Genomic DNA, 15,910 nt, shown 5'->3' on the forward strand with positions numbered 1-15,910 from the left:
ACTGCCTAGTACCAAATAAAGCACACAGGTACCGGTATGTATAATGTTGATAAGCATTCTGCAATGTAATATAAACCACACACTTTCCTTTATTAAACCCATTTTTTTTCTCAAAAGTCACTCTCTAGCAATGAATGTGTTACAAGTGGACTGTTATACATACTGGATTTCAATCAATGTGTTACAAGACTCAAATCATGGAATTGGGTGGTTCTTCCATACGTGCTATTTTTCACATGCTCAATAGACACAGAGAATGAATTTGAGTTGTTCTTTCATACATATGACAGGCCTTTGTATAGCAACAATTTCCCATGCTTAACTCAATTAAGCCAACGTATGGACTTGGGTGGGTTTTGTATTCATATATTCAATTAAAGATGAAATAAGAAAATGGGAACATAACATGCATAGGCAAATAAACCAGAGAAAAAACTCTGGACATACCTGCCTGTGCAGGGACTTGAACCTAAGACCTCTCGCGTGCAGGGTAATGGCTCTAACCACTGAGCTATATGCTGGCGAAGTTACGTAATAATCGGATTAACTACCATAGCAATAGGTGAAAACAATTTTTGAATATGCCGCGCTTCACTGATACGTTCATGCGGTACCTCTCCATTGAACCATACCGGGTATCATGCTGATTACTTGCACCTGTAAGATTAGTATCTTTGAAAAGACCAGTATTGTATTCAATCTATTATTGCAGACATACACAGGTGATGAGTTTAACCTGCTTGTAGTGCAGCGCGATATGTTCAAAATTGTTTTCACCTATTGCTATGGTAATTAATCCGATTAATTACGTAACTTCGCCAGCGTATACAAACTGATCGTGATCCTAGCATCCTCTTTTTATGACATTTTTCAGTACATATCCACGAAAAAAGCATATTCCAAAAATTTCAGTTGATTCCGATATTGCGTTTGCGAGTTATGCATGATTATGTGTATTACACTGCTCCATAGACAATACGTTGTAATTTTGTTCTGGTGCACCAGAACGAAATTAACATTTCACGATATCTTGGCTAAACGAATTAATCTGCAAGAATTTTTTTGTACATAAACATTATGTAGCCGAGGTTTCCAGTGATATAAAAATCTCAACTTTTTTTAGAAAAGTCGGGGGATGAGGCTGTGGATCACAAAATGCCCTTTTAAGGGGTACTACACCCTTGGCCAATTTTATGCCTATTTTTGCATTTTTTTCAAAAAAATTAAAGCGCATTGGTGACAAGTAAGATATGTATGTTATAGGGGCAAGAATTGGGTAGGGGTGTAGTACCCCCTTAAGTCTGGCACTTATGGATTTGAGCAGTCAGAGTAAACAGTTCCAACATCATTTTATTCATTCAATGGAAAGAATATTTTCATGTTGTGAAAAATGCACTGTTCCAGAATAAAACAGTCTATACCAAATGAAAATATTCTTACCATTGAACTAACAAACATTCAATATTTGTATAATATTCTCTCGTTAGTCTTCTTATGAAACCAAGACCCCAAAGATATTTTCCTATTGTTGCATAGCATCATTTCATCATTAGCATTACTCTCTCATAATATATGATAATTTTTAGCTATAGATTTGCTGCTTCATTTTATTTTCAGGTAGAGGGGAAAAGAAAGGGACTGATTTATTGGTGACAACTCTCTAGTCCGAAGGCTCCTTAGTCCGAAGGTTTGCTAGTCCGAAAATGTAATTTACCATTTGCTAGTCCAAATTCTGAAAAAGGTTCGCTAGTCGGCACATGATTGGAATATTGGGTTCCCTAGTCTGTTGGTTCACTTGTCAGTATAATAAATAAGGTTCTCTAGTCCGAATATAGAATAAGGCTCACTAACCCTAACACTAACTCTTATTCTATATTTGGACTAGAGAATCTTCAGATTACCAAACTTAATTTGGTTTTTGGACTAGCGACCCTTTGGACTAGAAAACCTTTGGACTACTCTCTTAAAACCAAAGATTGAAAAATCAATCTTAAAGATTGTGTTGAGGGAAACGTCTAAAATTAGATTGGAACTGCAATGGAATTTAGTTTGAATTTTCAACCTTTAAGACTGATTTCTCAATCTTAATTTGGACTTTTCCCTCACCCCAATCTTTCCATTTAAGAGAGTAGCATCCCTTTGGACTGGAGAGAAGCCAAGACAATTTCTGTCTAATTATTAAAATTGGCTCATAAAAGGACTTTTTCTCTTATGGCATAGCATTACACCATCATAATATATGATAATTTTTAGCGATAGATTTGCTGCTTCATTTTATTTTCAGGTTAGAGAGGAAATGAAATGGGACTGATTTATTTTCTCCCTAATTATTAAAATTGGCACATCAAAAACAATTTCCTCATTATGTCGTAGCATTACTTCATCATATTTCTAAAGCATGCATCGAATACATTATTTAGATAACATTCAGAGCATCCAATGGGCTGTTCCATTTAAAATTCACACTCCCCCTATGGAATATTTAGCTAAGATCTTCCACAGAGGGAGTATGAGTTTCAAATAGAATAGACAATTGGGTAACTTCCATTTAAAATACTCACTCCATTTGTGGAAGTCATAGGTATGGCCATAATACAGGGGGAGTATGGCTTTCAAAATGAACAACCTTAACCAATTACATCTGTAAAACATACTCCCCCTGTGGAAGATATTTCCAATATCTTCCACAGGGGTAGTGTGGATTTTAAATGGAACAGCTATACTGCAGGGAAAGAGAAACCACTAAGGAATACAGATCATGTCAGCCTTATATTATACTTAGAACAGGACATGCAAGGTAGGGTTTTCCAGACAAATTCTAATTCCAACAAACATTTTATTTCCCAAAATCCAAGGTAGTACTCAATAATTCCTGAACCAATACTAGGCATGTGTGCACTCATTTAAATGCATTTGTCCTGTAGCCTTTGCATTTGGTCATAAAAATGATAAATTTGGCAAGTTTAAGTTATGAAAAATATTTGGACTTGGTGATGTTAGCAAGGTTTGGGTTAAATTAAGGTCGACAGTTTCTTAATCAATAATAAATGAGAGCCTGATATTAGGGTATGCATGCAACTTAACTTTGCAGCATTTTTATTTCTTAAATATCTTATTGATATCTTAAAGGAAGATTATGGAATTGAAGGAATTTATTGAAACTGTTTGCCTCTTGATGGATGACACAATTAAATTGGCATTCATTTCTGTGGAAGGGGGAGGTAATAGTGCAGGTGGAGGTGGGAGATCTTTATTTCAGTGGTAGATAGCTACTTAAAGGGGTATAGCCCTATTGGTTTATTATATCGATTTGCTTCAAAGGAAGAAACACAATGTTTAATGTTAATATTCAGTGGCGTAGCATGGGTCATCATATTGGGGGGGCACCGACTATGATTGGGGGCACCGGATCTGATGGGGGGGCACAAGCCGTTTTTCAGCAATTTTCCTATGGGATTTTTTAGAATTTCAGATCGATCCCCCTGTGCCCCTATGATGCTACGCCACTGTCAATATTTGTACTCTTTATGCAGCTATTTAAAATAATAATAAACAATTTAAAGTAATAATTAGCACAACTATCAAGCCAATGCTTTGGTATTGCATTTTGGTCCCGATCATTGTAAACAGCAAAACATGCAAAGCTACATGCTGTATAATCTTCATTATACAGTTTATTTTGGGAAGAAACTGTGGTTTTATGTCAATAGTTCACTTGCATGTTATATAAAGCGTGCACATAGCAGGGATAACACCAACATTTAATCATAAAGGAGTATCAGTACTAAAAGCTGTAACTAAGTAATAGTAAGCTTACAGAACTGTTGTGCATGTCCCAATTTCATTATTCCTGGACCTACCGACAATGCAATTAGACTTGGGAAATTTTGTTAGAGTGGATACCACAAATTGATGGGTTTTTCATAATTTCTTCGGAAATATGTTGATTTGGAACATCAAATTTCAGGATGGTAATGAATACAAAGATCAGCAAAAGATTGTACTTCATCAATACCAATATCAGTCATAGATAGCTAGTTCATCGACAGTAAGATCAGCAGTAGATAGCTATTTCATCAACACTGGTATCAGCAGAAGATAGCCCCAACAATGCGAAGATCAGCAGAAGATCAATACTAATATCAGTAGCAGATGGCTACTCATCAACACTGGTATTAACAGTAGATAGCTATTTCATCAACACTGGTATCAACAGTAGATAGCTATTACATCAACACTGGTATCAGCAAAAGATTCATCAATACACTTCATCAATTCCAATATCAGTTAAGTTGTAGATAGCTACATCATCAACAGCAAGATCAGCAGTAGATAACTATTTCATCAACACTGGTATCAGCAGTAGATAGCTATTTCATCAATACTGGTATCAGCAGTAGATAGCTATTTCATCAACACTGGTATCAGCAGTATATAGCTATTACATCAACACTGGTATCAGCAGAAGATAGCTCCATCAATACACTTCATCAATTCCAATATATCAGTTGTAGATAGCTACTTCGTCAACAGCAAGATCAGCAGTTGATAGTTAGGCCTATTTCATCAACACTGGTATCAACAAAGATAGCTCCACATGAAGATCAGCAGAAGATTGTACGTCTTCAATGCAAATATCAGTTATAGATAGCTACTTCATCAACAGCAAGATCAGCAGCTACTTAATCAACACTGGTATCAGCAGAAGATTTTACTCTATCAATACCAAGATCATCAGCAGATTTTTACTCCATCAATACCAGTATCTATAACTAAGCACAACAGACACAACTTATTTGATGCTGCATTACAGATGGTTACAAAATGAAAAAAAAAAACCAAAAAACCAAAAAAAACCAGAATTGAAATGCATGATTTAAGGGAAGGGGTATGAACGTTTGGACAGTATTTATTGTGGGACATCAGACATATTGAATTGCATTCTGAATACGAAGAATGTCCTTCTGATATCAAATAATTTTGATTTTTTTTGAAATCGCAATGTAATACACATTTTATGGCAAATCATTAAAATTGATATTTTTGATATTTAACAGTACTCAAGTAAACTTTATGAATCTGATGATTTCTACCTAAAGTGTATGTAGGTGGGATGAAAAGCCGACGATCAATTGAAAATTTTGACCTTACGTATTAAAGATATGAAATAAAAAAAAAAAAACAAAAAAAAATTAGGTCTTTTGGGAAAAAAATCCATATCTTCAATATGAAAGGTCAAGATTTTCAATTGATCGTCGGCTTTTCCTCCCAGCAACATACACTTTAAGACCATATCATTAAATTTATAAAATTTACTTTGAGGACTGTTATATCTCCAAAATGTGAAAAATATCAAATTTTAATAATTTGTCATAAAATTTGTATTATATCGTGAATTTCATAAAATGAAAGTTATTTGATATCAGAAAGACATTCTTCATATTCAGAATGCAATTCGATAGGTCTGATGTGCTCTCATGTCCCACAAAAAATGCTGTCGAAACGCTCAAAACGCTCATTCCAGTTCCCTTAATGTACCATTTGAGATTTGTTGATTTCAGAAAACAAATCATTATTACCAGATGATACACATGCTACGTAAGTTGGATCCATTTGAAGGAATAAAAACCTTGTTGATAGTTGATGATAAGTTCATTGTAGTTGATATTGTCAAAATGGTCCAGATCTGATGACCGTTATTTCACAGACAGACTATAGGCATTTTTTCATGTCTCTTAACCTTACAAACACTGATATAAAAATGAAATGGTAACATTTTAATGCACTTTTTAAATAATTGTATTAAAAAGCAATTTTTTTTTCAAAAATGGTATTGTCAAAATGGTCCAGATCTGACGACAAGTATTTCATGGCCTGATTTTTACATGATTGAAATGTACTTCATTGTAATGTACTTCAGTAAACTAACATACCCTGCAAAATTGAGGCTTTAGGTGCTGTAGTTAGCTGAGATTTTTAAATATAACAATGGATTTCGTAGTTTGCGATCAAAATAATAATTAAATGCGTACAGGATGTTCATAACACTGTACGTAACATGGTGTGCAGGAAGGTCATAACACATCAAAAGGTTGAATGTCTGTCACATTCCACAGAGTGACACACATTGGCTACATAATTAAATTGAATTAAATAGTGATTTTCTTTGATTTGCCTCATCTGTTTGGGACAAAATTTAAAGGGGATGTATCTGACAGGGAAACTAACATTTTGTGGACAGAAATATAAATTCTGCTTCTAATAGAAATAATGAAGAAGGAGGCGGCCTATATGCTTCACCCTAGCAGGGCGTAAGACAATGCGAAACACAAATTAATATATGCGAGGATTGGAAATAAACGATGCAAGCTCAAGAAATTATAATTTAAATGGCGTGATTGGGGCTCGAGCAAACTGGCATATGAAAATATTGAGAGAGAAAAAATCAGGACTTGCTCGAGCCCTAATCACGCCATTCTAATAGAAATATTACAATATGGCTTTTAGATGCCATGATACGATATATAATTTGGATACTTTCAAATGAATCAGGACATGAACCTCATAATAAGACTTAATTGGAACCTTTTATAATGTGAGATTATATTAAAGCTGAGGGTAGTTAATATTGCCAAAATATCCAGAATTGTCCAGATATGTGATGCGATCAAGCAAAATCAGTCAGAACTCGGAAATATTGATTTTGAGATATAGCCATACAAAGGATATATTTCCTTTTGTTTCCTGTTGTTTTGGAAACCTGTTAATTGCTCATATCTTTTGCTTGATCGCATCACATAATGATGACAAGTACTGTGGATCATGAAATGTCCTTTTAAGACTTACTTTTTTGAAAAACCTTGTAGATAATGAGATGATAAGCTGAGGGCATTTGATATCGTCAAAATGGTCCAGATCTGATGACAAATATTTGATGAACAGGTTATAATTTTCTTACCAGATGATAATAAGGTAAATTTGTATCGTTGCAAAAGAATCAACACATAACATCATGTATATGTGAGATGATAATCTGAGGGTTGTTGATATTGTCAAAATGGTCCAGATGTGATGACAAGTATTTCATGGACATTACCCAGCAAACACAAAACGTTTTCGACATCATTCGCAAAAGGTTATAAAAGGTTGTCAGAAAACGTTTAAATGTTGGGTTATATAAAGGGTATATTAAGAGTATAAAACGGTTTCATAACCTTAAAAAACATTTTTTGATAATCTACTGCTCAGCAAACAAAAATGTTTTACAGAAAACGTTTAAATGTCGGGTTATATAAAGAGTATAAAAACGTTTTGATAACATCCCAAAAACATTCTTGAAAACTTGATACAAAACATTCTAAACAAAATGTTATTTTGGGGTTGATAAAATATTTTGCGAAAAATGTTTGCCCAAAATATTTGCAATAACGTTTTAAAAACGTTTTCATGACCTTTATATAACCTAACATTTAAATGTTATTAAAATGTTTTGAAAAAACATTTTAAGAACATTTCTGTGTTTGCTGGGTTCAAATATTTTAACATAATGTTATTTAAGTATTGACAAAATATTTGGCAAAAATGTTTGCAAAAAAGTTTACAATAACATTTTTTTGAAAATATTGTTGTAGTGTGTTTTCATACAAAACGTTTTAAAACGTTATCATGACCTTTATATAACCTGACATTTTAATGTTATTAAAACGTTTTTACCTAAACCAAAAGCCAAAATATAACTTATTTAAAACGTTTTTGTGTTTGCTGGGAAGCTCAGGGCAGTTGATAACGTCAAAATGGTCCAGATCTGATGACCCATATTTCATGAACATAATATTATTGTAATATTCTCCTTGATTTTAAGGTACGGTACATAATTCTGATCCTTTCAACAGAATTACTATACATTCACCTTACAAGTCTTACTTTTTTTAGAACCTTGTATTTTGGTATTGTCAAAGTGGTCCAGATCTGATGACAGGTATTTCATGAACTGATCAGCAGACAACAATATTCTACTTTATATTAAGATTTGACTAGATGATATACAGGCTGCATAATTTGGATCCTTTCAAAAGAATAAAAACATTAACCCTTTTAAGACTTACTTTTTTTTGGAACACCTTGTAGATAACAAGATGATAAGCTCAAGGTAGCTGATGTTGTCAAAATGGTCCAGATCTGATGACAAATACCTCATGAACAGATTATAATATTCTGCCTGATAGACCCTCTGTTCCCGATGATACAGGATACATGATTTGAATCATTTAAAAAGAATCAACACATCAACTTCAAAAGACATACTTTTTTTTTAACCTTGTATACATGTGAGATGATAAGCTCAGGGCAGTTGATATCGTCAAAATGGTCCAGATCTGATGACCAACGTTTCATGAACATAATATTATTGTAGTATTCTCCTTGATGTTAAGGATCCTTTCAGAAGAAGTACTATACATTCACCTTACAAGTCTTACTTTTTGGAACCTTGTTTCTGTGAGATGATAGATAAGCTCAGTGTATTTTGGTATTGTCAAAGTGGTCCAGATCTGATGACAGGTATTTCATGGACAGATCAGCAGACAACAATATTCTACTTGATATTAACAGTACGACGGCAACTTTCGCCTCCGCCCGTTACAAGGTCAAATTTTACCGCTAAGGACTTTGGTGGACGACATTTGCCCCGTGGGTATGAGGAATGATATTTTTTCCCGCTGATTTTTAAACAACTTTTTACAGTTCATTACAGAAAATAAAAATCATCAATCGACTGTTAATACGTAAAAAATTACATGGATGTTGACTTTGTTTAACTTTTGATACCAAATTTACAAATCTGAAATGCCATCATCGCCGGAAGTCATTTTGATGTGTTCACTGCTTGGGTCACGGTAAGGAATGTTCTCGTCATGTTTACATTATTCAAGAGGTGTGAATTTGCCGTATAAAACAAAATAACAGTTAGAGAATAATAAAATATAAAACTATAATATGTTAATTTTATGTTGAGGTGAAATTTGTGAGCGGCGGACTCTCTTATTTGCAATAAATTGGAATTATAATCGAGGCTCCATGCGGACCTTCGTCGACATCGGTCAACGTAAAGGTTGCGAATTCTGCGCCGATGTATGCACAGCGTACACTGAACTCCCGACTGAAATACTCCCGGCGTACTATAAAAAAATCGAGAAAAATCGGTAGAACAGTGCTGATTTTGTGCAAATTAAACACATGTTCATTTCCATGTGTTAAATAGCGTCGGTGTTTTATGTTAGCAAATTCTTGTTAATTGAAATTAAATTTTTTTATAAAGTTTTGTCAGTCAAACTCATGCATTTTTATTGCATGTCAATTTGTCATGATAAATTGACAACAAACAAAACGAAACATGCATGACATATTTACTGCTTTCCTTTCTGGAATGATCTCTGCAGTATTAATAATCAATGGTCATCAGGGCTGTCAACTCTCACGCATTGGCGTGCCGCGTGAGTCTCACGCATGGGGTCACTTTCTCGCGGTCTCACGCAGGTAGTATAATCTCACTCCTAGGTAATAAATCTCACACAAAAAGCTGGAAAATGAGTATTATAATCAATTCCAGTAAACCTTTGACGAAAGCCGCGTATTTTAAGCATACATCGGCGTATTTACTGCGTTGGACGACTTGTCTCTAATTGGCTGCTGAGGCGATCTGCTGTTGCCAGTGGAAATTTATGAATGAACTGTGCGCCGACGCGTTGTTAGCTCGAATTTGCAACATCACGGCAGTCGCGCTTTCGTTTGGTTTGCTGCAAAATAGTATACCTCACACATCAAACAATGATCAAAGTAATATATTGTCCCAATCAGCTGCCCAATCAATTTTAATTTACGCTTTTAAGCTTTACGATGCCTAAAATCTTTTGGTTACAGAACATTGAAATCAAGAATTTTATCAAGATTTTAGGCCTCGTAAACTAAAGCTTTTAAGGCCCAAAATCTTGATAAAATTGAAATTGAGAATTAAATTGATTTTAATCAATGTTAGCTTTTATGCAAAGCTTTACGATGCCTGGAATCTCGACAAAATCCTTCATTTCAATGTGCCGTAGCTTTTACGGATCATTGAAATTGAAATTTATTGAGATTTTAGGCCTTATAAAGCTTTACTTGGCCTAAAATCTTGATAAAATTGAGAAATATTGCAATTACCCGTAGCTTTTATGCTAAGCTTTACGATGCCCAAAATCTTGAAAAAATCATTGATTTCAATGTGCTGTAGCTTTTACGGAACATTGAAATCAAGAATTTTAATCAGGATTTTAGGCATCGTAAATCTCGATAAAATTGAAATTGAGAATTTTAATTGATTTTAATTTTCCATAGCTTTTATGCAAAGCTTTACGATGCCTGAAATCTTGATAAAATCCTTCATTTCAATGTGCCGTAGCTTTTATGGAACATTGAAATTGAGAATTTTATTGAGATTTTAGGCCTTGTAAAGCTTTACTAAAAATAAAATTGAAATTGAGAATTATAATTGATTTCAATTACCCGTAGCTTTTACGCAAAGCTTTACGATGCCTAAAATCTTGCAAAAATCATTGATTTCAATGTGCGTAGCTTTTACGGAACATTGAAATCAAGAATTTAATCAGGATTTTAGGCATCGTAAAAGTCTCCATAAAATTGAAATTGAGAATTTTAATTGATTTTAATGTTCCATAGCTTTTATGCAAAGCTTTACGATGCCTGAAATCTTGATAAAATCCTTCATTTCAATGTGCCATATCTTTTACGGAACATTGAAATTGAGAATTTTATTGAGATTTTAGGCCTTGTAAAGCTTTACTAGGCCTAAAATCTCGATAAAATTGAAATTGAGAATTATAATTGATTTCAATTACCCGTAGCTTTTACGCAAAGCTTTATGATGCCTAAAATCTTGAAAAAATCATTGATTTTAATGTGCCGTAGCTTTTACGGAACATTGAAATCAAGAATTTTAATCAGGATTTTAGGCATCGTAAAGCTTGACAAGGCCTAAAATCTCAGTAAAATTAATATTGAGAATTTGAATTGATTTCAATGTTCCGTAGCTTGTATGCAAATCTTTACGACAGCCCTCGAATTAAGGATCTGAAGGGGCACGGCAACTTTTTAGGGCAAGTTGAAAATTGCCTTGGATTTTCACAGAAAAGGCAAGGCAGCACGGCAGTTTGTAATATTTCAAGAGGGCATCATGGCAACTGTTGAAAATTTGAGAAAGGCACCAAGGCAATTTCTCAAAAGTGATGAAAACACACACAAACATTGATAGATGATTTTATAATGAAGGGGCAGGGCTGGGGCACTGACGGCAACGTCATTAGAGGGCACGGCAAGTGACTGCCTTGGGTAAAGGACATATTTTGAGGGCATTACAGCAGTGGGGATGGGCACCCACGGCAAAATGCCATGGGTGCCGTGGGTTAATTCGAGGGCTGCTTTACGAGGCCTAAAATCTCAATAAAATCCTTCATTTCAATGTGTCGTAGCTTTTACGGAACATTTAAATTGAGAATTTTATCAAGATTTTAGGCCTCGTAAAGCTTTACTAGGCCTAAAATTCAATAAAATTGAAATTGAGAATTTTACTTGATTTTAATGTTCCGTAGCTTTTATGCAAAGCTTTACGATGCCTAAAATCCCGATAAAACCCTTGATTTCAATGTTCCGTAGCTTTTACAGAACATTGAAATCAAGTATTTTATCAAGATTTTAGGCCTTGTAAAGCTTTACCAGGCCTAAAATCTCGTCAAAATTGAAATTGAGAATTTTAAATTGATTTTAATGTTCCGTAGCTTTTATGCAAAGCTTTATGAAGCCTAAAATCATGATAAAATCCTTGATTTTAATGTTCCGTAACTTTTACGGAACATTGAAATGGAGAATTTTATTTGCTAAGCCTAAACTCTTGATATAATTGAAATTATAAATTTTATATAGATTTTAGGCCTCATAAAGCTTTACGAGAAAAACATGTTTGTTCTTGTAAAATGTTTCTCCATTTTAAGATATTATTTCTTGAATTTCCTCAACTAGGTGATAGCAGTGATGTCAACTTAAAGTGAATTGTACAGTTGTAGGCTCAGCAACTGCTTTCAGGAGATGTTAGTTGTGTGGCTTCCAAATCAGAATGTATATTGATGAACTCAACAGTACAAAACGCTGGTATGTACAATGAGTAACTGCTTTATTGGGTGATAAAAGGATTAGGTCATATGGCTTAAAATGCGAATAAATGTATACCTCAATAAAATTGTCCAGAATGATTGATACCTCAAACAATGGTCCAGAATTAGTCATAGTTTTTGCAGCTACCTACTTACAGCTGGATTGTAGCTCTGCAAATCAACTACATGTACTATGTGAATTTTAACTAATGTACCATATTCCAATAAGCGCCCACCCAGGGTATATTCAATTTGCTAAAGGGTACCATTAATGTTGAAGTGACAGATAGATGTTGATAGTGAAATAGCTGGAGGACTACACATCGGTGTAAACTTGCAATACATTTTCTACATCAGAAAAGCTACAAGAACGTCTCAGGACCCTTTTATAACATACGTAAATTCATCTCTAATAATCGCCCCTCACAAAAAATTAGGTAAACCAGGTAAAAAATAAGCACCCACCCAAAATGACTTCGTTAAGCGCCCTGGGTGCTTATTGGAATGAATACGGTACTGGATAAATCAATTGAGAATCGTAAAAGAATTCAAATTTATTGCCATCATTCCTTTTCACAACTGCAATCCCAGATTATTACAGAGCCCCGAATAATCTTGGGGCCGACATACTATCCTTAACTTGGTAACTCGGGGCCCATCTTGGTAACAGGGCACAGACTTAGTAACTTGGGGCCCACATGATAGTAACTTCACTTGAAGCCCCGAGGTAGTATTTTAGTTTTTAGTGCTCTGATTTTGAAGCGCAGGCCCTAATTTATTGTCGGGGCCCAAGCTATTAATTAAGTCAGGCCCCAAGATATTTTTTTTTTCCCTGTCATTTTTAATTGATATTTTGGTTTATTTCTTTACAGATGAATTTTGAACTTCTACTGGCGGAACCACCTGCAGCAACAAGCTAATAAAGCAAGAGACAGATTGAGATGATGATACAGTGATGATGATGCTCCATAGCAATCACCTGTGCCATATATCATGTCAGCAATTCAACTAAGTTCAAGCGAATTAAACTTTGAGGGGAAAATTATTGACAGAAAAAGACATCTTGTCAAAATGGCTGGTAGGGCCTACATGTAGGCCTACCTATCTATAGGCTTAGTGGACTAGCTGGTAGCCTAGCCATCACCTACTGTTAATATGATATTTTACAACAGTGAAACTCGTAATTTAAAATTATGATAATGTGTTTGTGGACTGCAATTAAGTCAACAAATTAATACTGGACACAGTGGTAACTATGCAAGTTAAACAAAGGGCGAGTTTTAAGAAAGGTGAGTTAAAGAAAAGGCGAGTTACCACCCCCCACAGAGATTAGGGTTTTTTGTCAATTACCCTACACAAAGTAAGCTAAAGGCGGACGACAAAGCTATCAAGTCCCATCGGTGAGTTACGACAACACCATCAAGTCCCACCGGCGAGTTTATGACAACACTATCAAGTGATTCAAGTCCTGTTCACCAGTTGAGGTTCATGATTGAAAGAAAAAATCCACTTTACTCTTTATCAGATTGTAATCTTAACTCGCCAATGGGACTTGCTGTAAAAATCTTAACCCGCTGATAAGACTTGCCATAACTAATAACTTGCTGATGGGACTTGCCGTGAATTTTAATTCGCCGATTGGACTTGCCGTAACTTGTCTGCTGGACTTGGCATGACTTGCAGTAAAAATCTTAACTCACCGGTGAGACTTGCCGTATTCTAACCAGGGGCACTCTTTAATCTCTGCAAGGGCCAGGGGGTAACTTATCTAACTCACCATTTTCTCTCGCTCTAGCTCGCCCATTTTTCACTCGCCATTAATTTTAAGGCCAAAAAGATAATTGTTTGTTTTTCCTTCACAGCTTTGAAAGAGGAGGTGCGGGCAGGTGGATTAAAAAAAAAAAAAAAAAATTTTGGAGTGTTCCTGGATATAGAGCCATTAGAAAGTAAAAATTATTAATCGGAATAAAAAGATTCTGAAACATGCATGGAACTTGCATGTAAAAAACAAACACAATGTACATGTAATTTGACCCCTTTGTCTTAAAATTGTTTTAAAAACCAATGAATCATGTTTGAGCCTGGTCACCTCCTTAACCATCCTGTCTGGCTTTATCTGTTTTCCTTTTCAATGTTTTGTGTGAGTATTTTGAATAAAATTGGAATGATCACAGATCCTGGTCTGTGGAATGATGTAACTTCTAATCAGATCGTCATAAAGGGGCTACATTAGTTTTTGCAACAAAGACAGTTTGGTTGCATTGTTAAATCAACATTACTGATGTCAATATAATTAGGGGCTGTCAGTTTGGAAGGGGAGTCATAAATTTTCAACTGGAGCTTGCAACTAAAGTGATATTAAAAATTTGTCAAAATTTGGCGGTTACAATCAAAATTTGTGCATGGTACACATGAATGTCCCCAATGAATGCTATAGATCTACTACTTTGTTTACCATATTTATAATGACAAGATTTTGAATACTGTGATTTGAAAAGAAAAATTAGTTCAAGGGATTCAGGTTAGGCGACAAAAACAACACCTTGTTATCTGGGCGGGCTGAACTTTCAAGTAGGGTCGGTCAGTCAGGTCTCTTTTTTTTTTTTTATGAACCCACCTAAATCAAGTTGGGGAAATACAAACAAAAAATTGTTCCTGATATTTTCAAAATTTGGGTCGGCATTCCTTTGTACAGGAAAATTTGTTTCCCAAACTGTGGAAAATTTGGGTCGATCAGGCCCATAGAACAGGGTTTTCTTTTTTCGTCGTCTTATCATAACATCCAAAAGTGATAATGTAGCTAGTTTGTGAAGCAGGTTCTTGTATGTGAACCTTTAGGCAATAAAAAATGATTCCCAAAATGTGCTTATGATTTGAAGTTATGTTTTGTGTGTTTTTGTTTTTGATAACATAATGGTGTAAAAACTACTTAAAGTTAGGGTTAAAGAAGCTATCCCATTTTTGGTTCAGCATGTTGAAGTTCCTTAGGGAATAGGTCAAGGTTGAGATTTTTGTCCATGTCAATTCTGTTCTGTCACATCAAAGTGAAGCATGTCAGTTCCTATGTTATGTGGAGTACTGGCCATGCAGGCACTATGAAGTTTTGGATGAGAAAACAGACATTTTGATGATAAACAGCGAAAATGAAAATATTTTTTTTGGATGAGAAACAAATAATGTTTGTGGTGAGCTAAATTTACTGGGGATTATCAACTGTAGTGTCCCCAGTTTCAATGAGACAATAATAATAGACACTACGATGAGAAAATTTATCTCACCACAAATAGCAGTTTTTTTTAAAAAAAAAAAATTGAAAATTTAAATTCTTTTCATTTTGGCCATTTCTCATCAAAATATCTGTTTCTCATCATGACCCTCCTCTAGTTTCGGCACACTTAACACAAAAAAAAAAAAATGGAAAAAAAGGAAGTTATAGACCCAAAACTTACTTGTTAAGGTTGGAAAGTGGAGAAATGCTGCTAAAAGCTGCAGGCAGGAGATTTTTCAGCTGATCAGCTTTTTTGACTATCTTTGGTTCTCATCTTTTTTCATGCATGAAAGCTGGATAAAGTCTGTACATTTTTTAAAAGTAATTAAAATTACTTTTGCTTCTATTGAACACCCAGGGACACATTGAATTTAATAGTATGCATTGCTAGCATTTTTTAGTACAATGTAGCAGTATTTCTCCAGTTTCCAACCTATAACAA

At 34.6% G+C, this 15,910-nt stretch overlaps 1 long non-coding RNA gene across 1 annotated transcript; it reads left to right on the top strand.

The window, feature by feature from the left end:
- Positions 1-8,750: 8,750 nt before the first annotated feature.
- LOC140146540 (uncharacterized) lies at positions 8,751-14,201 on the top strand. The gene is made up of 3 exons (XR_011858259.1): positions 8,751-8,894; positions 12,070-12,198; positions 13,073-14,201. It is a non-coding gene; the product is annotated as an uncharacterized lncRNA (long non-coding RNA).
- The last annotated feature ends 1,709 nt before the right edge of the window (positions 14,202-15,910 follow it).

Source organism: Amphiura filiformis, chromosome 2, assembly GCF_039555335.1.
Source record: "Amphiura filiformis chromosome 2, Afil_fr2py, whole genome shotgun sequence".
Classification (NCBI taxonomy): domain Eukaryota; kingdom Metazoa; phylum Echinodermata; class Ophiuroidea; order Amphilepidida; family Amphiuridae; genus Amphiura; species Amphiura filiformis.